Raw genomic sequence first — 25,349 nt, 5'->3', positions numbered from 1 at the left:
TACCTCTGGATAAACCATATAATAATTGGTCTGATTACTTTGTCAACTTTATTACTATATCAACCTTATTACTTTGGACTGTGCGGCAGTTAGATCACACATTTAATCGGAAATAACTACACTTGGACTACTACACTTTTATACACTCTGCTACTAGGATACCACAGTATGTGCAAACTGTAATAATAGAGCACAGAAGACAATGAGGCATTGTTGACGTTTTATATAAATCAACTACATTTCTTCACAACGTATTTGGATGACAGTGAAGTCCTCTCTAGGCTGGAGAGGGGAGATCAGTGGGAAGAGGGACCCACTGGCCGGAAAAGGGGAACCCCTTCCCTCTTAGCACCTTTAAACCCAAGGGGCACACACAAGTTAACTGAGCATAGCATGCATAGGCCCCTATAAGATCTATGTATTTTCCCAAATTCCGTTTTCTCCACTTAGTTTTTCCAGGTTTAATTTCTTCCCCGTTTTTTGTAGGTTTTCACTCTCAAAACCACACTTTTTAAATAGAAAAACAACAATTTGATGTTTTATGTCCACAACAATGCTTAAACCACATCAGGGGCCAATTTTGAGGTCTGGGAAAAATAGAAGACATTTAGATTTTGGGTGTGTTTTGCATGAGTTTGCAAAACAAATGGCCATTAGATTGATGCAAATCATCATGATATCATTCTAGCAGGTATGCGTAGGCCACTTCGTAGTTAACATTTAATTGAGAAGATTTTGGGAAAGCCTTTCCATCTCCACAAGAAGTAGTTTATCATTAGCATCATCGCTAACGGCTACACAAAGTGTAGACATATTTGCACACTGCACACACACACACACACACACACACACACAGACAGGGACATTCCTGTGCCGTTGCAGGAAAATACAAATCACTGATGCTGACTGACTGAACTGAATAGGCTACACAACTCTCCTTCATATTAAAATGTCTATGTTGATGCGTTTAAAAACTGAAATAATTTTTCACACGTAATTTTAAAAAAAATTGTTTCCCCCTTTAGCCTACATATTGAATAGGCTACACAACTCTCCTTCATATTAACATGTCTATGTTGATGCATTTAAAAACTGAAATAATTTTTCACACGTAATTTAAAAAAATTGTTCTCCCCTGATATGTAGGCTAAAGGGGAAACAATACTCGGATTAGTAATCGTATCCATAAATGAACAGTTGATACTCGTGAATGGGGCCAGTATGAAAAAAATAATAAATAAATAATGTATGCACTAACTGTAAGTCGCTCTGGATAAGAGCGTCTGCTAAATGACTAAAATGTAAAAATGTAAAATGTTTTATTATGCCTAAATAGATGTTGGCAAAATACCTATCTGCAGGTTTATAGAACAGAAAAGCTGCAGATTAGGAGCAGCGTGCGGAGGTGTGTGTGTGACTGTGTCTGTGTGTCTTGTCTTCCAAACTTGGAGGACAAGCTGGCAGACAAGTTTGCTGTCACTCAGTCAGAATGCGCATCAGCGTTTCTTCTTCTTTCCCTACTCTCACTTCGCTTGTTAGACGTACAGTAATTCACATTGATAGCTGCTAGCAAACGTCCTCACCTATTGATTTATCATAGTAGCAGGCTAACAGGAGGCTGCAGTAATCTAAATGATTAGACCGAAACATCCGATCAGAAGTGATTGGGTGAAATATGAAGCGAGTGAACGGAAACGGCTTCGCTCTATCCAACAGGGCAGCAGGATCAATGTACAACCCACACTTCTCTAAACAACTAGCCAGTTGAGTTATTTAGAGCATGGTGCACGATACTGAGAAGGAAGACAATGCGATCTTGGCTTGGCTGCCTCCTTGTAGCTTCTTTCTTGGGGTTCACAATTCTTCATCATTACACTATTGTTCTAAATTCAATCACCCTATTCACCCTCCTCATCATTTTTCCTCTATTCCTCTATTCCGTGTCATTCTATAGCTAGAGGGACTCCTGATATCTCCAGGATTGATAAGTATAATTTTTGTCTTTATATGTTGTTGTCTAGTACTGTATTTTTTGCTAGTTAGGGCCATCTACTTTAAGTGCTGCCTGTCTTCCCAGTAGCCTACTCGGTGTGTTAACTGCTGACTGCTATTAAATTGCAGATGATTGTTTTCACATCAACCAGGACTAAGGGGCAGGGCAATTTGTGACTGTTGTTGTTTTGCGAATCAGTGGTTGTATTGGACGGGGAGGGGTTTCTCCTCTCCTAGGCAATTAGTACTGACCGGAGGCGTGCGCTTCACCTTTTCAAGGCAATTAGCAATTAGTATTAGTACTTCAGTCTCCCCTGTTTTCTCAGTGGCAGCTGAAACCGGCGAGCTCGTCACAAAACAAAGAACGTTGCCGAAACAAAGACGGTTCTGCCGAGTTGTTCTGCAGAGTTATTCAAGGTAGGAAAGAGAGGAAGGCTCCACACCAGTCTCTCACCTTAGTATCTTACCTAGTTCTTTTCAGATTATCTCATTTTTCTCTTTTGTAGCTTTGGCAACTATGTGTGTGTTTTTTATACCTGTCCGCTCCTCTCCCTGTAAGCTTTACAGATGCACCCCACCCTTGGCTGGTCTCTGCCGATCTGCGGTCAAAGTTTATCTCCACCTATGCTGCCCTGCAGTCCCTTGACTTTTTGGCCCTGACGGAGACATGGATCCACACAGAGAACACTGCTACTCCAGCTACTCTCTCTTCATGTGACTACGTTTTCTCTCATACTCCAAGAGCATCTAGTCATTTCTCCTAAGTGGAGGTTTTCTCTTTTCGCTCACCTGTCCATCTCCTCATTTGAATGCCATGCTGTCACTGTCACTTGTGCACTCAAGGTTAACATTGTTGTCATCTATCGCCCACCAGATGTCCTTAGAGAGTTCCTCAATGAGCTTGACACCTTGATAAGCTAATTTTCTGACAATGGCTCACAGCTCTTCGTACTTGGCGACTTCAACCTCCCGACGTCTACCTTCGATTAATTTCTTTCCAACTCTCTCTTTCCCCTCCTTGCCTCTTCTGACCTCACCCTTTCCCTGTCCCCTCCCATTCACAAGGCAGGTAATACGCTTGACCTCATCTTTACTAGAGGCTGTTCGCCTACTAATCTCACTGCAATCCCCCTCCAGGTCTCTGATCACTACTTTGTTTCCTTTTTCTGTGTCCCTTTCCTCCAACCCTAGCCAATCAGCCCCTACCCAGATGGTCATGCGCCATCGCTATCTTCGCTTTCTATCTCCCACTACTCTCTCCTCTTCTATCCAATCAGCTCTCCTTCTGCTAAGTCCTTCTCCCTCCTGTCTCCTGATTCTGCCTCTTCGACCTACTCTCCTTCCTTTCCGCATCCTATAACTCGCATTGTCCCCTTTCCTTACGGCTGGCTCGGCCCTCCCCTCCTGCTCTGTGGTTGAGTGACTCATTGTGAGCTTACTGAACAGGGCTGCGGGAAGCTGAGCGAAAATGGAGGAAAACTAAACTTCCGGAGGACCTATCAACCTTTCACTCCCTCCACTCTACCTTTTCTTCCTCTGTATCCACTGCTAAGGCCACTTTCTATCACTCTAAATGTCAAGCTTCTGCCTCAAACCCTAGGAAACTATTTTCCACCTTCTCCTCCCTCCTTAATCCTCCAACCCCTCCCTCCTCCCTCTTTGCGGACGACTTTGTCAACCACTTTGAAAAAGAAGGTTTACGACATCCGCTCTTCATTCACTCAGCCTATTGAGTCCACTGGTCCCACTCACACAGAACTACCATATGCCTTGACCTCGTTCTCCCCTCTCTCCAGATTAAATCCTGTGACTAGTGTGGTCCGGCCACCTGACAACATGCCCGCTCGACCCCATATCCTCCTCTCTTCTCCAGATCATCTCTGGAGACCTCACATTCCTCACTTCGCTATCAACTCATCTTTGACCACTGGCTGCGTCCCCTTGGACTTCAAAATGGCCCGATTCACTCCCTTCCTCAAGAAACCAACACTCCACTCCTCTGACGTCAAAAAACTACAGACCAGTATCCCTTCTTTCATTTCTTTTCAAAACACTTGAGCATGCTGTCTCTGACCAACTCTCTTGCTATCTCTCTTAGAACGATCTTCTCGACCCTAAACAGCAGGCTTCAAGATGGGTCACTCAACCGAGACTGCTGTTCTCAGTGTCACAGAGGCTCTCTCTCCTCTGTTCTCATCCTCCTAGATCTATCTGCTGCCTTCGACACAGTGAACCATCAGATCCTCCTCTCCACCCTCTCAGGCCCGGCCGTCTCAGGCTCTGCACTCTCTTGGATTGCATCCTACCTGGTGACGTGGAGAGGATCTGTGTCTGCACCACGTACTCTCACTGCTGGTGTCCCCCAGGGCTCGGGCCTAGGCCCTCTCGTTTTCTCTCTATACACCAAGTCACTTAGTCTCTCCTATCATTGCTATGCAGATGACACTCAACTACTTTTTTCCTTCTCCCTTCTGACACCCAGGTGGCGACACGCATCTCTGCATGCCTGGCAGATACAGTGCATTCAGAAAGTATTCAGACCCCTTGACTTTTTCCACATTTTGTTACGTTGCAGCCTTACATCAATCTACACACAATACCCCTTCATTATAAAGCAAATTTATAAAAAACGGAAATATTACATTTACATAAGTATTAGCCTCGAGTATTCTTGGGTATGACACTAAAAGCTTGGCATACATGTATTTGGGGAGTTTCTCCCATTCTTCTCTGCAGGTCCTCTCAAGCTCTGTCAGGTTGGATGGGGAGTGTTGCTGCACAGCTATTTTTCAGGTCTCTCCAGAGATGTTAGATCGGGTTGAAGTCCGGGTTCTGGCTGGGGGCACTCAAAGACATTCAGAGACTTGTCCCGAAGCTAGATACTTGTCATTCAGAGACTTGTCCTGTGTTGTCTTGGCTGTGTGCTTAGGGTCGTTGTCCTGTTGGAAGGTGAACCTTCTTCCCAGTCTGAGGTCCTGAACGCTCTGGAGAAGGTTTTCATCAAGGATGTCTCTGTACTTTGCTCCGCTCATCTTTCCCTCGATCCTAACTAGTCTCCCAGTCCCTGCCGCTGATAAACATCCCCACAGCATGATGCTGCCACCACCATGCTTCACTGTAGGGATGGTGCCAGGTTTCCTCCAGACGTGATACTTGGCATTCAGGCCAAAGATTTCAGACCAGATAATATTTTTTCTTATGTTCCGAGAGTCCTTTAGGGTGCCTTTTGGCAAACACCAAGCGGGCTGTCATGTGCCTTTTACTGAGGAGTTGCTTCTGTCTGGCCACTCTACCATAAAGGCCTGATTGGTGGAGTGCTGCAGTGGAAGCCTACTTAATTTACCTCAGCAGACACGAGAGGCTGTTCGTGTGTTCTACCATTGAAAGGGAGTGGTACAGATAATAGGCATTGGTACAGGTAATATGCATGAGAGTTCAAGATCTTCCAATAGGGTCCCTGAATGGACATCTTTTGACAGGCCTACTCTGTCATATTTTTGTTTATCATCCCTCAGTTATATAGCAAACCAAGTGGGTGTGCTACCGTCTTGTTGTGGGCCTTTGTTTTTAGGGGCATTCCATCGCCATCGCTAGGACATGAGAAAGGTGAACGGTATATACAGTGAATGAAATGCTAATCTTGAGTCTCAGGTTGCCAGCAGCCTAATTGATCTTTCTCGCTTTCTCAGCGAAGTGAGATGGACAGGTTATTATTAATGTGAGCACAGGTCGGAAGGGTGCCAGGAGAAATGTAATAGCTATAAAAGCCATAATTATATAAGACCCATGGGGCGGCGCACAATTGTTCCAGCGTCGTCCAGGGTAGGGGAGGGAATGGCCGGCAGGGATGTAGCTCAGTTGGTAGAGCATGGCGTTTGCAACGCCAGGGTTGTGGGTTCGATTCCCACGGGGGGCCAGTATGAAAAATAAAAAAATAATGTATGCACTCACTAACTGTAAGTTGCTCTGGATAAGAGCGTCTGCTAAATGACTAAAATGTAAATGTAATAATTCCCTGACATTCATCAATATTATCTCCCGTCATCTCCATTCAACTGAAATGACGTTGGAGGAGGCTTGCATCTCCTTTTGTTGCTTGAATCTCCACTGTGCAGACCAGGCCTGGAACTCCAGGTTATATTTGGTCCCTGTCTGGTGGCGTACATACAAAAGCTCTATCTCTGGGAAAAATGACATTAGGTTTTGGACAAATGCCTCGTAATGACACCTGCGAATCCATTACCCCATCTGGGTATAGAGTGGAGTCGCTCGAGGCATTATCAATTCAGAGTGTCTGTCAGCGAAGAAGGATTTGAAAACGGTTGGATGCATGTTGCTGTTGACATGTGGGTGGTGGATAGATGGATTACCTGGGGAGACCTGGATTTTAGCCTTTAAAAAAATCCAATAAGACTGTGTGGTAATCCCCATGGTACACACGTGTGATACAAAGGCTCCTTCTGAACTGGGCAGATAGGAGGGCAGGAGCAGCAGGTGTAATCCTCCCAGTCTGACTGTGTCTGCATCCCAAATGGCACACTATTCCCTATACAGTGAGGGAAAAAAGTATTTGATCCCCTGCTGATTTTGTACGTTTGCCCACTGACAAAGACATGATCAGTCTATAATTTTAATGGTAGGTTTATTTGAACAGTGAGAGACAGAATAACAACAAAAAATCCAGAAAAACGCATGTCAAAAATGTTATAAATTGATTCACACTTTAATGAGGGAAATAAGTATTTGACCCCTCTGCAAACATGACTTAATACTTGGTGGCAAAACCCCTTGTTGGCAATCACAGAGGTCAGATGTTTCTTGTAGTTGGCCACCAGGTTTGCACACATCTCAGGAGGGATTTTGTCCCACTCCTCTTTGCAGATCTTCTCCAAGTCATTAAGGTTTCGAGGCTGACGTTTGGCAACTAGAACCTTCAGCTCCCTCCACAGATTTTCTATGGGATTAAGGTCTGGAGACTGGCTAGGCCACTCCAGGACCTTAATGTGCTTCTTCTTGAGCCACTCCTTTGTTGCTTTGGCCGTGTGTTTTGGGTCATTGTCATGCTGGAATACCCATCCACGACCCATTTTCAATGCCCTGGCTGAGGGAAGGAGGTTCTCACCCAAGATTTGACGGTACATGGCCCCGTCCATCGTCCCTTTGATGCGGTGAAGTTGTCCTGTCTCCATAGCAGAAAACACCCCCAAAGCATAATGTTTCCACCTCCATGTTTGACGGTGGGTATGGTGTTCTTGGGGTCATAGGCAGCATTCCTCCTCCTCCAAACACGGCGAGTTGAGTTGATGCCAAAGAGCTCCATTTTGGTCTCATCTGACCACAACACTTTCACCCAGTTCTCCTCTGAATCATTCAGATGTTCGTTGGCAAACTTCAGACGGGCATGTGTATGTGCTTTCTTGAGCAGGAGACCTTGCGGGCGCTGCAGGATTTCAGTCCTTCACGGCGTAGTGTGTTACCAATTGTTTTCTTGGTGACTGTGGGCCCAGCTGCCTTGAGATAATTGACAAGATCCTCCCGTGTAGTTCTGGGCTGATTCCTCACCGTTCTCATGATCATTGCAACTCCACGAGGTGAGAACTTGCATGGAGCCCCAGGCCGAGGGAGATTGACAGTTCTTTTGTGTTTCTTCCATTTGCGAATAATCGCACCAACTGTTGTCACCTTCTCACCAAGCTGCTTGACGATGGTCTTGTAGCCCATTCCAGCCTTGTGTAGGTCTACAATCTTGTCCCTGACATCCTTGGAGAGCTCTTTGGTCTTGGCCATGGTAGAGAGTTTGGAATCCGATTGATTGATTGCTTCGTGGACAGGTGTCTTTTATACAGGTTACAAGCTGAGATTAGGAACACTCCCTTTAAGAGTGTGCTCCTAATCTCAGCTCATTAACTGTATAAAAGACACCTGGGAGCCAGAAATCTTTCTGATTGAGAGGGGGTCAAATACTTATTTCCCCTCATTAAAATGCAAATCAATTTCTAACATTTTGACATGCGTTTTCTGGATTTTGTTGTTGTTATTCTGTCTCTCTCTGTTCAAATAAACCTACAATTAAAATTATAGACTGATCATTTCTTTGTCAGTGGGCAAACGTACAAAATCAGCAGGGGATCAAATACTTTTTTCCCTCACTGTATAATGTGCCTAGCAAAATTCTAAACACCCGTTGCACAGTCTTCACATTTTGCTGCCTTTCTACCAACTTTGCACAACTCTTAGGGCAACATATATCCATTATTTTTGTCAACATTGCTTAAACTCAGTACATTCGGTTGGGAATCATTGATGGACAGCAATATTCTAGTCTTGTCTCAGATTTTCAGGCAGATTTAAGTCAGGACTGAAGCTGGATCATTTAGGAACACTAAACACCTATTGGAAAGCCATTCTGGTGTGTCTTTGGCCTGAAAAATGTATTTGTTCCACAGAAGAATAAAACTATCCCAGGGTTAGATATTCAGAAGACTGAGGCAGGGTTTCCTCTAACTTTTACCTGGGCTTTGCTCCTTTAATTTTTCTTTTGATCCTGAAACTCACTTTGCCGGTGACAAGCATACCCATAACATGATGCTTCCACCACAAAACTTTAAAATGCTCTTTCTGTACCTCTCTCTTTTTCTCTTGCTATTTCTCTCTCTCATCATTGTCAGTCGCGCTACATACTCCTGTTTTCCTCTAGTCTAACTTATTGTTAGTCACTTACCGGCATTACGATGCAATATCAATCTGATGTCAGGGGACGACTTGCCCCAAGACCGTTCAGCTCTCTTACTGAATAATTCAATATCCATTACCCACATGTAAATGATCATTAACATTCAGTATTTATAAAACAAGGTTTCTCCCCGGTGTTAGTTTAAATCAGCATTGTTTTCTATCTGCTTCCAAGTGGTTATTGTGAAATGTGAAGTCTTGAGGGCATGATATGGTAATATTGACAATAAAATAATAAAAGAGAGGCTAGACAGACTGTATTCAGTGTAGCTTCTGGGTGTATAAATATGTATTCATATATTCTCTGGTTATTTGAGTAGACTATATATTCAAATCAGTAGGTGTTCTGTAGGACTGAATTCAAAGGATTTGTAGCTTATTTGGGTTGAGCCAGGGTGAATTAAATACACTGTTTTTGTTTTGGGCTTTTGAAGGATTTCTTGTCCTCACCAGGACTTGTCTTGGAAATGAATTGACCCCCACTTTAAACAGTACATTTGTTTGACATACAGTATGTTTTTCTAAAAGTTGCTATTTTCTCCTATTTGCTTGAAGCTGTAATCAGCATGCCACATTCATAAATGTCTGTCACAACGTCACTCGAAGAGCAGAAAGTACTGTACAGTCTTTCACATCAGTTGCATAGACGTTTTTGAAAGAGCATTTTCAGTTCAGTTTTTTCTTTGAACAAATCAGCCTTTGAAAGCAAAAATACAAAATTGGTCAGTTGCTATTGAAGGCCTCAGGGAAGGAGAGTTGGCCATTTTATTTTCTTAATTAAATTAAATAATGACTCTTAGTTCTCTTATGTGCGAAGGAAAGAAAAACAAGAAAATAGACTGCACTGAACATTCCTCTCTTAAGAGTTTTCTAAACTCTACAAAACAGATGGCCTGGAAAGTGCTTATCTCAACAGAAGTCTCCTTTTTGAGGTTTGAAAACACCCTTTAACTTACCCAGCTTACAGTGATGAGGTTGGTATTGTTTTTGAACTCGCAATCAGTGGACCCTAAAACCACAAAGTCTCTTCCTTGAGAGAGAATTGCATGGAAAACGGACCATTAAACACTATTTCCGAACATTTTCATCAGAGTTCTGGAGGCAGCAATAGAGGCCATTAGAAGTGCACACACTGGTTGAATCATAGTTGAGTGCCATGAGATGGGCGGTGTTTGGGACTACTCCATTGGTTCCATTGTACAAGGCTCAAGCTCAAACAAGTGCACCTGAAGTGCTCTATTTGAAAGTAAACAAATACTATTTGAACCCAGGTCTAGCAGAGAGAAAACCCTGTATGGGGCAGTGTGTGTGTGTGTGTGTGTGTGTGTGTGTGCCTGCCTGCAAGGGTTCATACGGTCCAGATAACTGAGTCACCACCAACACTAGTGATTGCTGACAGCAGGCGGTTGCTTCAGATTGCGTAAATGGGGAGGGCAACAATTGGGCATAATCAACCCACCTCATCACCTACCTAATCAGACAGTTACTCTTTCTGCGGGACCCATCGCTTTCCTTCCCTGCCACCCTACGGCGAGTGGCACTTATGAGTAAATACATCCCACTGCTCTCCCTGTGAATGAATGCATACCTGATCCATTCTTGATAGCTCCGCAGGCTTGCAGGTTGTATTTACTCTCACTTGTTTTTGAGTCTCTAGCTCCCCTGCTCTTCAATGTGTGTGCTCAAGTGTTGAGCGAGATGCCAGTTCATTTGCTTTTTACTAGGATAGTCATTGTGATTAATGATTCGTGGTTCATTCAGCTGGTTGTGGGTTATATTGTACTTTCCATTTAGTTTTGAGCTGCTGTGTGTGTCTTTGTGTGTGTCTGTGTCCGCATGCAGTACATTTGTATGCATTCGCATTTGTGTGTGTGTGTGCGTTTGCATGTGTTTGTTGCTGTGACTGTGTCTGTGTCTCTTTTACCCAGTGGTCGATAGATCCCCTAGCTCTTTATTTTCATAGCGTACAGTTGAATAACAGGGAACCAACCCACTTAACGCAGACAGACAGAATCCATATTGCCCCAGCTAACCAGCCCAGCAGTAGGGTTACAAACAAACACATTATGTGACTGCTCCAGTCCCCCCAAGTCATGCTAAAGACCGCATCCAGCTAACCAGCCCAGCAGTAGTGTTACTAACACATTCTGTGACCTCTCTAGTTTTCTCCCACCCACAGGCTTTTGTTTTGTTGAGCTGTCTATTCATTTGAGCAATTTTAGCAACAAGTGTCCTCTAGCAAGTAAATGTCCTTTCTCCTTGTCAGAGAACAACCCCCCTCCATTTTTATCTCCACTTACTGACATGGAAAAGAAGAAGGAGAAAATAATTGAGTCTATTTATCTATATATATATATTTCCTGATATTTAAGTGGAAACACTTCTTTAAGGAGTGTGTTGCCTTAAAGAAGCCGACACCAAATTTGTCTGTGACATGTTGACTACCTGACCATTGTTTCTATTGGTTATTATAGGACATGACCTCATGTAGCCACGGACAATGACTGGCATTTGACTAGGTATGCTAGTATGGCTTCCTTATTCTCCCAAGAAACACTGAAAACAACACATTCCATGTACTGTCCTTTTGTACAATACCGTCGATATGCCAGCCAGACCTGGGTTTGAATAGCATTTGTTTTCACTGAAATACTTTGAGAGTTTGATTGGGCATTGCCTGGAGTGCCGGGTAGGGTTTGCACCTTTGGAATTATGCCATTGGTTCCAATGGCTCCATCAAGCCACACAAGCTCAATCAAGGACAGAAAGAAAACAAGTACAGCCGTGGTCAAAAGTTTTGAGAATGACACAAATATAAATGTTCACAAAGTCTGCTGCCTCAGTTTTTATGATGTCAATTTGCATATACTCCAGAATGTTATGAAGAGTGATCAGATGAATTGCAATTAATTGCAAAGTCCCTCTCGCCATGAAAATGAACTTAATCCCAAAAAAATATTTCCACTGCATTTCAGCCCTGCCACAAAAGGACCAGCTGACATCATGTCAGTGATTCTCACGTTAACACAGGTGAGAGTGTTGATGAGGACAAGGCTGGAGATCACTCTGTCATGCTGATTGAGTTAGAATAACAGACTGGAAGCTTTAAAAGGAGGGTGGTGCTTGAAATCATTGTTCTTCCTCTGTAAAACCATGGTTACCGCAAGGAAACACGTGCCGTCATCATTGCGTTGCACAAAAAGGGCTTCACAGGCAAGGATAATGCTGCTAGTAAGATTGCACCTAAATAAACCATTTAACGGATCATCAAGAACTTCAAGGAGAGAGGTTCAATTGTTGTGAAGAAGGCTTCAGGGCGCCCAAGAAAGTCCAGCAAGTGCCAGACCATCTCCTAAAGTTTATTCAGCTGCGGATCGGGCACCACCAGTGCAGAGCTTGCTCAGGAATGGCAGCAGGCAGGTGTGAATGTATCTGCACACATAGTGAGGCGAAGACTTTTGGAGGATGGCCTGCTGTCAAGAAGGGTAGCGCAGGAAGCCACTTCTCCAGGAAAAACATCAGGGACATTTACATTTTAGTCATTTAGCAGACGCTCTTATCCAGAGCGACTTACAGTTATTTTTTAATTTTTATACTGGCCCCCCGTGGGAATCGAACCCACAACCCTGGGCGTTGCAAACGCCATGCTCTATCAACTGAGCTACATCCCTGTCGGCCATTCCCTCCCTACCCTGGACGACGCTGGGCGAATGTGCGCGCGCCCATGAGTCTCCCGGTCGCGGCCGGCTGCGACAGAGCCTGGATTCAACCAGGATCTCTAGTGGCACAGTTAGCACTGCGATGCAGTGCCTTAGACCACTGCGCCACTCAGGAGTACAGGGACAGACTGATATTCTGCAAAAGGCACAGGGATTGGGACTGCTGAGGACTGGGGGTAAAGTCATTTTCTCTGATGAATCCCCTTCCGATTGTTTGGGGCATCCGGAAAAAGAAGCTTGTCTGGAGAAGACAAGGTGAGCACTACCATCAGTCCTGTGTCATGCCAACAGTAAAGCATCCTGAGACCATTCATGTGTGGGGTTGCTTCTCAGCCAAGGGAGTGGGCTCACTCACAATTTTGCCTAAGAACACAGTCATGAATAAAGAATGGTACCAACACATCCTCCGAGAGCAACTTCTCCCAACCATCCAAGAACAGATTGGTGACGAACAATGCCTTTTCCAGCATGATGGAGCACCTTGCCATAAGGCAAAAGTGATAACTAAGTGGCTCGGGGAACAAAACATAGACAGTTTGGGTTCATGGCTAAGAAACTCCCAATCCTTAATCCCATTGAGAACTTGTGGTCAATCCTCAAGAGGCGGGTGGACAAACAAAAACCCCACAAATTCTGACAAACTCCAAGCATTGATTATGCAAGAATGGGCTGCCATCAGTCAGGATGTGGCCCAGAAGTTAATTGACAGCATGCCAGGGCGGATTGCAGAGGTCTTGAAAAAGAAGGGTCAACACTGCAAATATTGACTCTTTGCATAAACTTTATGTAATTGTCAATAAAAGCCTTTGACACTTATGGAATGCTTGTAATTATACTTCAGTATACCATAGTAACATCTGACAAAAATATCTAAAAACACTGAAGCATCAGACTTTGTGAAGACCAATACTTGTGTCATTCTCAAAACTTTTGACCACGACTGTACTGTTCCACGTCATGGACATGAGAAATATAAGATTGTCTTGCCTTGTTTCAATTATTGCGCAGGCATCCGTGAACTTGTTTTCCTCCACTTATTTTTGTTATTTGCTGCTCTCTGCCTGTCTGGGCTCAGTCGTGTGGAGCGCTCTGAACTTTGGTCTTCTGAGCTTCTATGAAAATCCCTTCTGTTGAATCATCCACCGTGAGAAGACAGCCGACTCTTTTCCCATGCTCGCCCACCGTCCGCCGTCCACTTGATGCTGTCAGAGAGAGAGAGAGAGAGAGAGAGAGAGAGAGAGAGAGAGAGAGAGAGAGAGAGAGAGAGAGAGAGAGAGAGAGAGAGAGAGAGAGAGAGAGAGAGAGAGAGAGAGAGAGAGAGAGAGAGAGAGAGAGAGGAGAGAGAGAGAGAGAGAGAGAGAGAGAGAGAGAGAGAGAGAGAGAGAGAGAGAGAGAGAGAGAGAGAGAGAGAGAGAGAGAGAGAGAGAGAGAGAGAGAGAGAGAGAGAGAGAGAGAGAGAGAGAGAGAGAGAGAGAGAGAGAGAGAGAGAGAGAGAGAGAGAGAGAGAGAGAGAGAGAGAGAGAGAGAGAGAGAGAGAGAGAGAGAGAGAGAGAGAGAGAGAGAGAGAGAGAGAGAGAGAGAGAGAGAGAGAGAGAGAGAGAGAGAGAGAGAGAGAGAGCAAGGTAGAAAGAGAGAGTGTGTGCGCTTACCTGTATCCACAATGCGACAGACGAGGGAAGATTGCTTTATTCAGGAAATCTACCTATCTTTCTACCTATATGCTTTTGATATTGAACAGTTTTCAGCATTCTTTTGATTTGACAGCGACATTTGCTCATCCGTCTATTTTGCATTAACACTGATCCAGTAAGTCTTTAGGTGTAGATGCCCTTGCTGTTATTCCGTTTTAACAAGTCCACTCACCTTGAACATACCATATTTGCTTTTGCGATAACAACTCCTACCACCATCTAACATCCACACAATTGTGCAGCCTAACTACACAAAGCTAAGGGCTTCTGTCCCAAATTGCTCCCTATTTAACCTAACCCAAAGGGCTCTGGTCAAAAGCAGAGCGCTATATAGGGAATATGGTGCCATTTGGGACAAATCCAAGCTCTCTCTTCAGAAGATAAGCCATGTCCTGGGGATTCAAAGGGTAGCAAGATCAAAGAAGACAAAAAAGGAGCGGAAGTCTTTTTCTCAGCTTTTCCTGCCAGTTTCTCGGGCAGGGCCGAATGGTCAGCCTCCCGTTTCTTTAATCTTAGGGGGCCACGGGTCCTTTTGAGGAGAAGAGAGATGTGCAATCATAATAGCAGTCTTTCCGCAGTGGACACACACAGACATACACGCACACACACATGCGTGCGCGATACACATAAAAAGAAGCTCTGTTATTCTCTCCTGCCTGTCGGATTTGACGCCCACCTGGAGCAAAGATCACCCCTTACTATGAAGACAACGACCCTGAGAAACGCCTTCAGTCTCTGAAATACTTCAGGGACTGTGGTGCTGACTACAGAACACCACCAACTGGTGATAAGAGACTGAAAGCTGGAGTTCACTTCTTCCCATTTCAACCGTGCAGTAGTTGTTGATGTGTCTTTCAGAAACTGTGTTTTTGACACCAGTTTCTCCTTGAAGAAAATTAAGGTTTAAATGGCCAGTGTGTGTGGCGTTAAAATTGTATTTTGCTTCGCCTTTGATCAAAGGAACTGGATCTGGAGTGTTTTTTAAGCAAGAAAGGCATTTTGATATCTAACCACAACTTTGATATACAGTAACATACATTTTAGTTTTGAAAAGTGCAAAGAGCAGACACAGAGACAGGGCTTTTTCTCTCTGATGCACTTCTAATGCACATGTTCCCTTAGCCTGGCCTATTCTCTTTGATCACTGTAGTATATAAGTTTACTCATATACACTCCAGCTAGTCAGAGCTCCTACCAGGCTCATTAAAGCACACACACACACACACACACACACACACACACACACACACACACACAATTAAAGCCAATGCAGCTAGGTGATGTGGAAGTAGGAAACCGCAGGCTAAACTTAACTTCCCTTCTCCAAATGAAGGAGAGACACCTCTCTGCTCTCCACAGAAAAATAACTGCAGAGTGCACTTTACAGGCTAATTAGCTCCATTTGTCTGGCTGATAGTGTGGCAGGAGAATTTGCCTCTTTATCAGCAGACGCCACACAGTGTCCAGACAGCTTGCCTCACTGGGTTGAACGAGAATTGAACTAATGTTATCTCATACCCCCGACCTCCCTCCCTCACCTCCAGGTGGTCAAGATGATGATCATTGTGGTGGTGACCTTCGCCTCTGCTGGCTGCCGACCACGTCTACTTCATCGTGACAGGCCTCAACAAGGCTCTGATGAGGTGGAAGTCCATTCAGCAGTTCTACCTGTCAGTGCTGTGGTTGGCCATGAGCTCCACCATGTACAACCCCATCATATACTGCTGCCTCAACAGCAGGTAAGGAGAATATACACATGTGCACTCAGACACACAGGCAGACAGGCAGGCAAGCAGAAATGGGAGCAGGCACAGGCATGCACAGGCGGAGGCACATACAGTGGGGAAAAAAAGTATTTAGTCAGCCACCAATTGTGCAAGTTCTCCCACTTAAAAAGATGAGAGAGGCCTGTAATTTTCATCATAGGTACATGTCAACTATGACAGACAAAATGAGAAAAGAAATTCCAGAAAATCACATTGTAGGATTTTTTTATGAATTTATTTGCAAATTATGGTGGAAAATAAGTATTTGGTCAATAACAAAAGTTTCTCAATACTTTGTTATATACCCCTTGTTGGCAATGACACAGGTCAAACGTTTTCTGTAAGTCTTCACAAGGTTTTCACACACTGTTGCTGGTATTTTGGCCCATTCCTCCATGCAGATCTCCTCTAGAGCAGTGATGTTTTGGGGCTGTCACTGGGCAACACGGACTTTCAACTCCCCTCCAAAGATTTTCTAGGGTTGAGATCTGAGACTGGCTAGGCCACCCCAGGACCTTGAAATGCTTCTTACGAAGCCACTCCTTCGTTGCCCGGGAGGTGTGTTTGGGATCATTGTCATTCTAAAAGACCCAGCCACGTTTCATCTTCAATGCCCTTGCTGATGGAAGGAGGTTTTCACTCAAAATCCACGATACATGGCCCCATTCATTCTTTCCTTTACACGGATCAGTCGTCCTGGTCCCTTTGCAGAAAAAACAGCCCCAAAGCATGAAGTTTCCCACCCCCATGCTTCACAGTAGGTATGGTGTTCTTTGGATGCAACTCAGCATTCTTTGTCCTCCAAACACGATGAGTAGAGTTTTACCAAAAAGTTATATTTTGGTTTCATCTGACCATATGACATTCTCCCAATCCTCTTCTGGATCATCCAAATGCACTCTAGCAAACTTCAGACGGGCCTGGACATGTACTGGCTTAAGCAGGGGGACACGTCTGGCAATGCAGGATTTGAGTCCCTGGCGGAGTAGTGTGTTACTGATGGTAGGCTTTGTTACTTTGGTCCCAGCTCTCTGCAGGTCATTCACTAGGTCCCCCGTGGTTCTGGGATTTTTGCTCACCGTTCTTGTGATCATTTTGACCCCACGAGGTGAGATCTTGCGTGGAGCCCCAGATCGAGGGAGATTATCAGTGGTCTTGTATGTCTTCCATTTCCTAATAATTGCTCCCACAGTTGATTTCTTCAAACCAAGCTGCTTACCTATTGCAGATTCAGTCTTCCCAGCCTGGTGCAGGTCTACAATTTTGTTTCTGGTGTCCTTTGACAGCTCTTTGGTCTTGACCATAGTGGAGTTTGGAGTGTGACTGTTTGAGGTTGTGGACAGGTGTCTTTTATACTGATAACAAGTTCAAACAGGTGCCATTAATACAGGTAACGAGTGGAGGACAGAGGAGCCTCTTAAAGAAGAAGTTACAGGTCTGTGAGAGCCAGAAATCTTGCTTGTTTGTAGTTGACCAAATACTTATTTTCCACCATAATTTGCAAATAAATTCATTAAAAATCCTACAATGTGATTTTCTGGAATTTTTTTTCTCAATTTGTCTGTCATAGTTGACGTGTACCTATGATGAAAATGACAGGCCTCTCTCATCTTTTTAAGTGGGAGAACTTGCACAATTGGTGGCTGACTAAATACTTTTTTTCCCCACTGTATAGTACCAGTCAAAAGTTTGTACACACCTACTCATTCAAGGATTGTTCTTTATTTTTTACTATTTTTTACTATTTTCTATATTGTAGAATAATAGTGAAGACATCAAAACTATGAAATAACACATATGGAATCATGTAGTAACCAAAAAACAAATCAAATTATATTTTATATTTGAGATTCTTCAAAGTAGCCACCCTTTGCCTTGATGACAGCTTTGCACACTCTTGGCATTCTCTCAACCAGCTTCACCTGGAATGCTTTTCCAACAGTCTTAAAGTAGTTCCAACATATGCTGAGCACTTGTTGGCTGCTTTTCCTTCACTCTGCAGTCAGACTCATCCCAAACCATCTCAATTGGATTGAGGTTGGGGGATTGTGGAGGCCAGGTCATCTGATGCAGCACTCCATCACTCTCCTTCTTGGTAAAATAGCCCTTACACAGCCTGGAGGGGTGATGGGTCATTGTCCTGTTGAAAAACAAATGATAGTCCCACTAAGCCCAAACCAGATGGGATGGCGTATCGCTGCAGAATGCTGTGGTAGCCATGCTGGTTATGTGTGCCTTGAATTCTAAAATCACAGACAGTGTCACCAGCAAAGCACTCCCACACCATAACACCTCCTCCTCCATGCTTTACGGTGGGAAATACATATGTGGAGGTCATTTGTTCACCCACACCGCGTCTCACAAAGACACGCGGCTGGAACCAAAAATCTCAAATTTGGACTCCAGACCAAAGGACACATTTCCACCGGTCTAATGTCCATTGCTCGTGTTTCTTGGCCCATCCAAGTCTCTTCTTCTTATTGGTGTCCTTTAGTAGTGGTTTCTTTGCAGCAATTCGACCATGAAAGCGTGATTCACACAGTCTCCTCTGAACAGTTGGTGTTGAGATGTGTCAGTTATTTGAACTCTGTGAAGCATTTATTTTGGCTGCAATTTCTGAGGCTGGTAACTCTAATAAACTTATCCTCTGCAGCAGAGGTAACTCTGGGTCTTCCATTCCTGTGGCGGTCCTCATGAGAGCCAGTTTCATTATAGCGCTTGATGGTTTTTGCGACTGCACTTGAAGAAACTTTCAAGTTCTTGACATTTTTCAGATTGACTGACCTTCATGTCTTAAAGTAATTATGGACTGTCGTTTCTCTTTGCTTATTTGAGCTGTTCTTGCCATAATATGGACTTGGTCTTTTACCAAATAGGGCTATCTTCTGTATACCCCCCCTACCTTGTCACAACACAACTGATTGGCTCAAACGCATTAAGAAGGAAAGAAATTCCACAAATTAACTTTTAGGAAGGCACTCCTGTTAATTGAAATGCATTCCAGGTGACTAGCTCATGAAGCTGGTTGAGAAAATGCCAAGAGTGTGCAAAGCTGTCATCAAGGCAAAGGGTGGCTACTTTGAAGAATCTCAAATATAAAATATATTTTGATTTGTTTAACACTTTTTTTGGTTACTACATGATTCCATATGTTTTATTTCATAGTTTTGATGTCTTCACTATTATTCTACGATGTGTCCAAACTTTTGACTGGTAGTGTACACACACATGTGCATGCACAGGTAGGCACACGTGCACGCAGGCACACACACACACAAACACACACACACACACATACCCATGTAGCTATATTTTCATGGTCGATAGTTGAAAAGTGCATGGAAATTATATTTATGCTGTTGGCCTGCCTCTGTATAGGTTCATAAAAATCCTTGAAGAACATTCTTGTCCCATTGTAACTAATGTGCATAAGGGTCTCGAAGCTTATGTCCTATTTGAATATCGTGTAATCCTCTGAACAGAGCACAAGAGGGATGTGCTTCAACAAAGGTCCAGGCTATGGCAACCCTGATAACATGTCCTTATGTGATTTTCATGCCCTCATGAAAATGCAGACAAAATACCATATTAGGTATTTTAGGACTAAGGATTGAAAGTAAAGCTACTTCAAGGACATCATTGAGAAATTTAAAGCATGATTTAAATTGGTTACCATTGTATGCTTTTGAACATGTTCTTTAAACCCCTCAGTGCTTATGTGGGTAGTTCAGTACCTGTGTGACTCATTCTTTCTGCAAACAGGAACAATGCAGGTACAGAACCTGGAGGTATGACGTCAGGTGTAGGCCTATAAGACCCTCTCAGCTTCACTGCGTGTACACACACACGCACATTCACATGCACACACGCACACACGTAGCTGTATTTCTATGGTTGATTAATCCTAATGGCATGAAAAGAGCATGGCAAGCTTTATGCCTTAGTCTTTCCTTTGCCCGGCCTCGGATATCTCATAAGCATATTAAACAAAGAGCGAGACCTCCTTGAAGAAGCTTCAGCACTCTGAATCTGTAGTCTGAGCGTTGATTCATGCTAGCCCCAGTGCACTTAGGTACACGCAGGCAATTATCTAAAGCACATAGCACTCTTACCATCAACACAATCAGACTATTCAGGAAGGATGTGCTGTGTGGTACGTGTGGTTGCTTTGCCCCCTTCATGATGTACAGTATATATATAAAAAAACATATAATTAAATAATTATTGGCCATTTTAAGTAAGCCTTGTCCTAGGCTCCTGACCTATGGGCCATTTTGGCTATCTCCTGTTTCAGTAGTGTGAGGCAGCTTGAAGTACACCCCTGGACAGGACTCTATCCTCATATACATTTTTTTATTTTATGTATTTATTTATGTACTGTATAGTTTTAAGTATGTATTTATTGTTTATTATCTGGGTCATTAGCTGACTTTAAATTGATGGAAGACGCAGGGCTGTGTATGTTGCAGTCGATTAGATTTAGTTTCCTGTTTGATTGTTTATTTGTTTGTCTGTGTGCTTTCGGTTGATGTTTTATGTCATTATACAATTCTCCAACCTCAGTGCACTGTATAAATTGGAATGTAATTTGTTTACTCCTGTCTTATGAAAATCAGATCATCATATGAAAACCTGGATTGTGTTTTGAAACGTAATGACACAGGTACTGTGCTACTTGAACTCGTCCAATAAGAACACAGATTTTCCTTTTCCATTGCAAAACATTTCACAACAGCGTGCTCTTGAACACTATCCCGTTCGCAAAATCACGTGAGTCATTCTCGACCCATCTCTCCCCCCACCCCACCTCCACACCCCCGCCCCCCTCTCTATTCGCCCCTACTTCCCCCCAGGTTCCGGGCCGGCTTCAAGAGGGCGTTCCGCTGGTGCCCCTTCATCCAGGTGTCCAGCTATGACGAGCTGGAGCTGAGAGCCACACGCCTCCACCCGGCCCGCCAGAGCAGCATGTACACCCTGTCCCGCATGGATACCTCCATGGTAGTGGTTTACGACCCTGTAGACGGAGCGAACAACCAGAACCAGGCCAGGAAGAAGAGCTACATCAACCCTAGAGTGGAAAACGGGCTTGGTTGCAATGGGAACGGGGCCAAGACTAAGGCAGGCTGCGCCCCCAACGCTGAGGCTGAGGACTTCTCCTAAAGGAGGGCATACGGGGAAGCAGACACACACTGTCAGGCACTTGCAAACACACAGGCATGTGTTCAAACACACAGGCATGTATAGAGTGGTACCATATACTGTGTACAGTACATGCAAAGACAGGTACACAATGTCACAGTCAATACACACACGCAAACACACACACTTTTCAAAGAGTTCAGAGAAAACACATTTTAGATGAGAAGCAGGAATTAATTGTAAAATTTAACCATATTGTACGCTCTGTAATACTGTGAAAATCACTGGAGTGTACTGTATAGAAAAACATGCATACGAAAAAAGATATACAAAAAATGCCTGGCCAAGTAACATCATGAATGCAAAGGCTGCTGAGTGTACAAAACATTATGAACACCTGCTCTTTCCATGATATAGACTGACCAGCTATTATCCCTTATTAATGTCACTTGTTAAATCCACTTCAATCAGTGTAGATGAAGGGGAGGAGACAGGTTAAAGAAGGATTCTTAAGCCTTGAGACAATTGAGACATGGATTGTGTGTGTGCCATTCAGAGGGTGAATGGGCAAGACAAAAGATTTAAGTGCCTTTGAACGGGGTATGGTAGTAGGTGGCAGGCTCACTGGTTTGTGTCAAGAACTGCAACACTGCTGGGTTTTTCACACTCAACAGTTTCCTGTGTGTATCAAGAATGGTCCACCACCCAAAGGACATCCAGCCAACTTGACACAACTGTGGGAAGCATTGGAGTCAACATGGGCCAGCATCCCTGTAGAATGAATTCAACACCTTGTAGAGTCCATGCCCCGATGAATTGAGGCAACTCCATATTAGGAAAGTGTTCTTAATGTTTTGTACACTCAGCTCCAAAGGTATTGGGACAGTGACATTTGTTGTTGTTTTGGCTCTGCACACCAGCACTTTGGATTTTAAATTATATGAGGTTAAAGTGCGGACTGTCGGCTTTAATTTGAAGGTATTTTAATCAATTTTGGGTGAACCGTTTAGAAATTACAGCACTGTTTGAATACGCACAAATATCATGCCCCTCAAAAATGCTAACCTCCCATGTTATTGTGTAATGGTGAGAGGCTAGCATGTCTTGGGGGTATGATATTTGTGCGTCTGTAACTTTCTCACTCATCATTATTCACGATTCATTCAGGATTATCCATAATCATGGTAGCATCCACATTAATGTAGAAATGTTTAGAAACCTATTCTTATTTACGATAGTGACTAAAAAATTACACAATACATTACATTGGCCACAAGATAATCTGAAACACAACCAAAACACAACCAAAACAGTCTGTCTATAGAGCTGCTGCCTATGCTGTCTGACGATATCACTATTTTGTAGTTCTTCAAAGTAAATAAGGCATACTTTTATGACTGCTGAATACCAACTATCAATCACTTAGATCATGTATTTTCAGGTAGCGATACCTCCGAAGCAACAGCTGCTCTCCATATCCCCTCATGACTGCACGTTCTTCTCTGTCTTCCATAGCAGGTGTAGAAGAAACACAGACCGGACAAGTAAATGCGCAATGGATTATGGTCATTGTAGTTAATTACCACGTTTTATGCACTAAACTATGTAGGATATAGTGGCATGTTGGAAACTACAACTCCCTACTATGTCGCATAGTTCAGGCTGGATCTGATTTATCTCTAGAGAAACTGTGCAATGTGCACATTGAGCTCACAGAAACCCCCCTAAATAAATGGAATTCAAATAATTGAACTGACTTTGGTCAATTAGTTATTTAAGATACCGAAAAATAAGCAACATTTCAGTTAATTGCTCAGCACTACAAATACTAAACTTTTGACTGCCTTAACACACATATAAGTGAATTTGTCCCAATACTTTTGGTCTCCTAAAATGGGGGGACTTGTACAAAAAGTGGTGTAATTTCTAAACGGATCAAATCAAACTTTATTTGTCACATGCGCCGAATACAACAGGTGTAGACCTTATCGTGAAATGCTTACTTACAAGCCCTTAACCAACAATGCAGTTCAAGAAAGAGTTAAAAAAAGATTGACCAAATAAACTAAAGTAAAAAATAGTAAAAAGTAACACAATAAAATAACAATAATGAGGCTATATACAGGGGGTACCGGTACCGAGTCAGTGTGCGGGGGTACAGGTTAGTTGAGGTAATTTGTACATGTAGGTAGGGGTAAAGTGACTTTACATAGATAATAGACAGCATGTAGCCATTTGATTAATTGTTCAGCAGTCTTATGGCTTGGGGGTAGAAGCTGTTAAGGAGCCTTTTGGTCCTAGACTTGGCGCTCCGGTACCGCTTGCCGTGCAGTAGCAGAGAGAGAATAGTCTATGACTTGAGTCTTTGACAATTTTTTGGGCTTTCACCTGAATTTAAAGCTGACAGTCTGCACTTTAACGGCATAGTCATTGTATCATTTCAAATCCAAAGTGTTGGAGTACAGAGCCAAAACAACAAAACATTTGTCACTGTCCCAATACTTCTGGAGCTCACTGTATATAACACATTGTATATTATGAAATACTGTATTATGATACATTTGAAACAGTGTTCATGTGAAGAGCTACAACAGCGACAGCATACGAAGTCATCAATGTATTGTTTACGTGATAACGTTGGCCAGTACTCCATTTACAATGATGTGCTGGGGTGAATCCGGCATAATGCCTGGCTGATGACGGTTCTTCTGTATGCATGGTCCTCATTGAGCTGAATGATCGTTTCTCATCACACGCGCTAACATGCACGCATGTGCACGCACACACACACACAGCACTGTGGGAGATTTACAATGAAAAGGTCTTGGAGGGGCTCCTAAAATATACATGGACACCTATGAGTACACCTAAACCCTCCTCCACTGAACAAGAGAACATTCCCTCCTTTGATCTTTTGTTTACGGAGCTATGATTAGAACATTGGCATTATGCTGGGAGACATGGCTTGCCATGTTAGTGTATGGGTCATACTATTGTAAACTGTATAGGCTAGGCTACTGTGTGCCAGATCTCCATCATCATGTGACGCTCTAACATCAGCACATTTGATTGACCTGTGTTTTAGATACCATAGAGAATACATTTTCTGGAGCGACCTACTGTATATCTTTAGGCAGTGTACCCATAGTTACCATTTGTAGCAGTGGGTTTTAGCTGTAGTCTTACGTAATGTATAGAATGACTAGTCCCAGTTTAAACAAACTACAACTTATAAAGGCTTCATATGGCATACATATTGTCTTCATAAGCACTACATAGATTCTACATAGTCTTACGTCATGTAGTTACATCATGTATAGAATTACCAAAGTATCCTCCGTTATGTCCCAATTGTAACCTCTATAGCCACTTAGTGATTTCCAATGGAAAACACTGTTGATTAAACTTCGCCAGTAAGAAATAGCTTTGTTAATTGAGTTTGGGTGGCATGCCATCGCTGCAGTGAATCTGGGCTCCAGAGAAGTGTGGTTTGGTTACCTAATGGTCCCTCATCTTTTTTCCAATAGTCCCGTGTGTGTGCGTGTCCTTATGTGTGAGTGCACGTGAGAGTGCGCGTTTGTGTGTGTGTGTTAGGTGATCGTGTGTATGTACATAGTTTTCCCCCCATAGTCATACATGGTCAACATTAGGTCACCATTGGCAAAAAAAGCAAATTAACGATTACACAAATTTGCACATAAATAACTAGCTAATTGTTTATTGAAAGCGGCGTCATTGATCTGAATCCGAATGCTTAGTACAGCGTAAATAGATGCCTATTTGTTACTGCTAATGCTAATGTCAATGTTTTTACATGTTTGGGTAGCTTTGTAGTTGATGCATGCTTTCAAATAAGAAAACAAGTGCAGGGAAAACGGATGTGGAATGGAATGAAAATAGCAGATTACATTTGCTAGTTTCTTTTTAGCTGGCCACCTACTTTTATTTTGCCTTCATATTCCCATTGAGAAGTGCGTCATCTCCTGCATTGTACTTACATATAGTACTGTAGCTTTGAAATAAATTCCCACAATGAGGTGTTTATACAATCACAGTGCGTGTGTGTGCTTGTGCGTGAGTGTGCCCACGGAGCAGAGTTTTCATGATCACAGTGCGTGTGTGTGTGTGCGTCCACAGTGCAGTGTTTATATGACCACAGTGTTTAGAATCTGGATGTCAGGGAAACCCTTGGGCCATCAATTAGATAGGTGCCATACTGAAAGAGGGTTGCCATCCCATCAGACTTCCAGTAAGGGGTGGTATTTCTCCCCTGGGTGTGCGTCTGTGTATCTGTGTGCTTGCGTGCATGT

At 43.3% G+C, this 25,349-nt stretch overlaps 1 pseudogene; it reads left to right on the top strand.

Moving 5' to 3' along the window:
• The window catches only part of LOC121566098, a 32,556-nt pseudogene extending 11,078 nt beyond the window's left edge, over nt 1-21,478 (top strand).
• Nucleotides 21,479-25,349: the final 3,871 nt, after the last annotated feature.

Source organism: Coregonus clupeaformis, unplaced genomic scaffold (assembly GCF_020615455.1).
Source record: "Coregonus clupeaformis isolate EN_2021a unplaced genomic scaffold, ASM2061545v1 scaf1209, whole genome shotgun sequence".
Lineage (NCBI taxonomy): Eukaryota > Metazoa > Chordata > Actinopteri > Salmoniformes > Salmonidae > Coregonus > Coregonus clupeaformis.
This window is presented reverse-complemented; position numbering and strand designations above follow the sequence as displayed.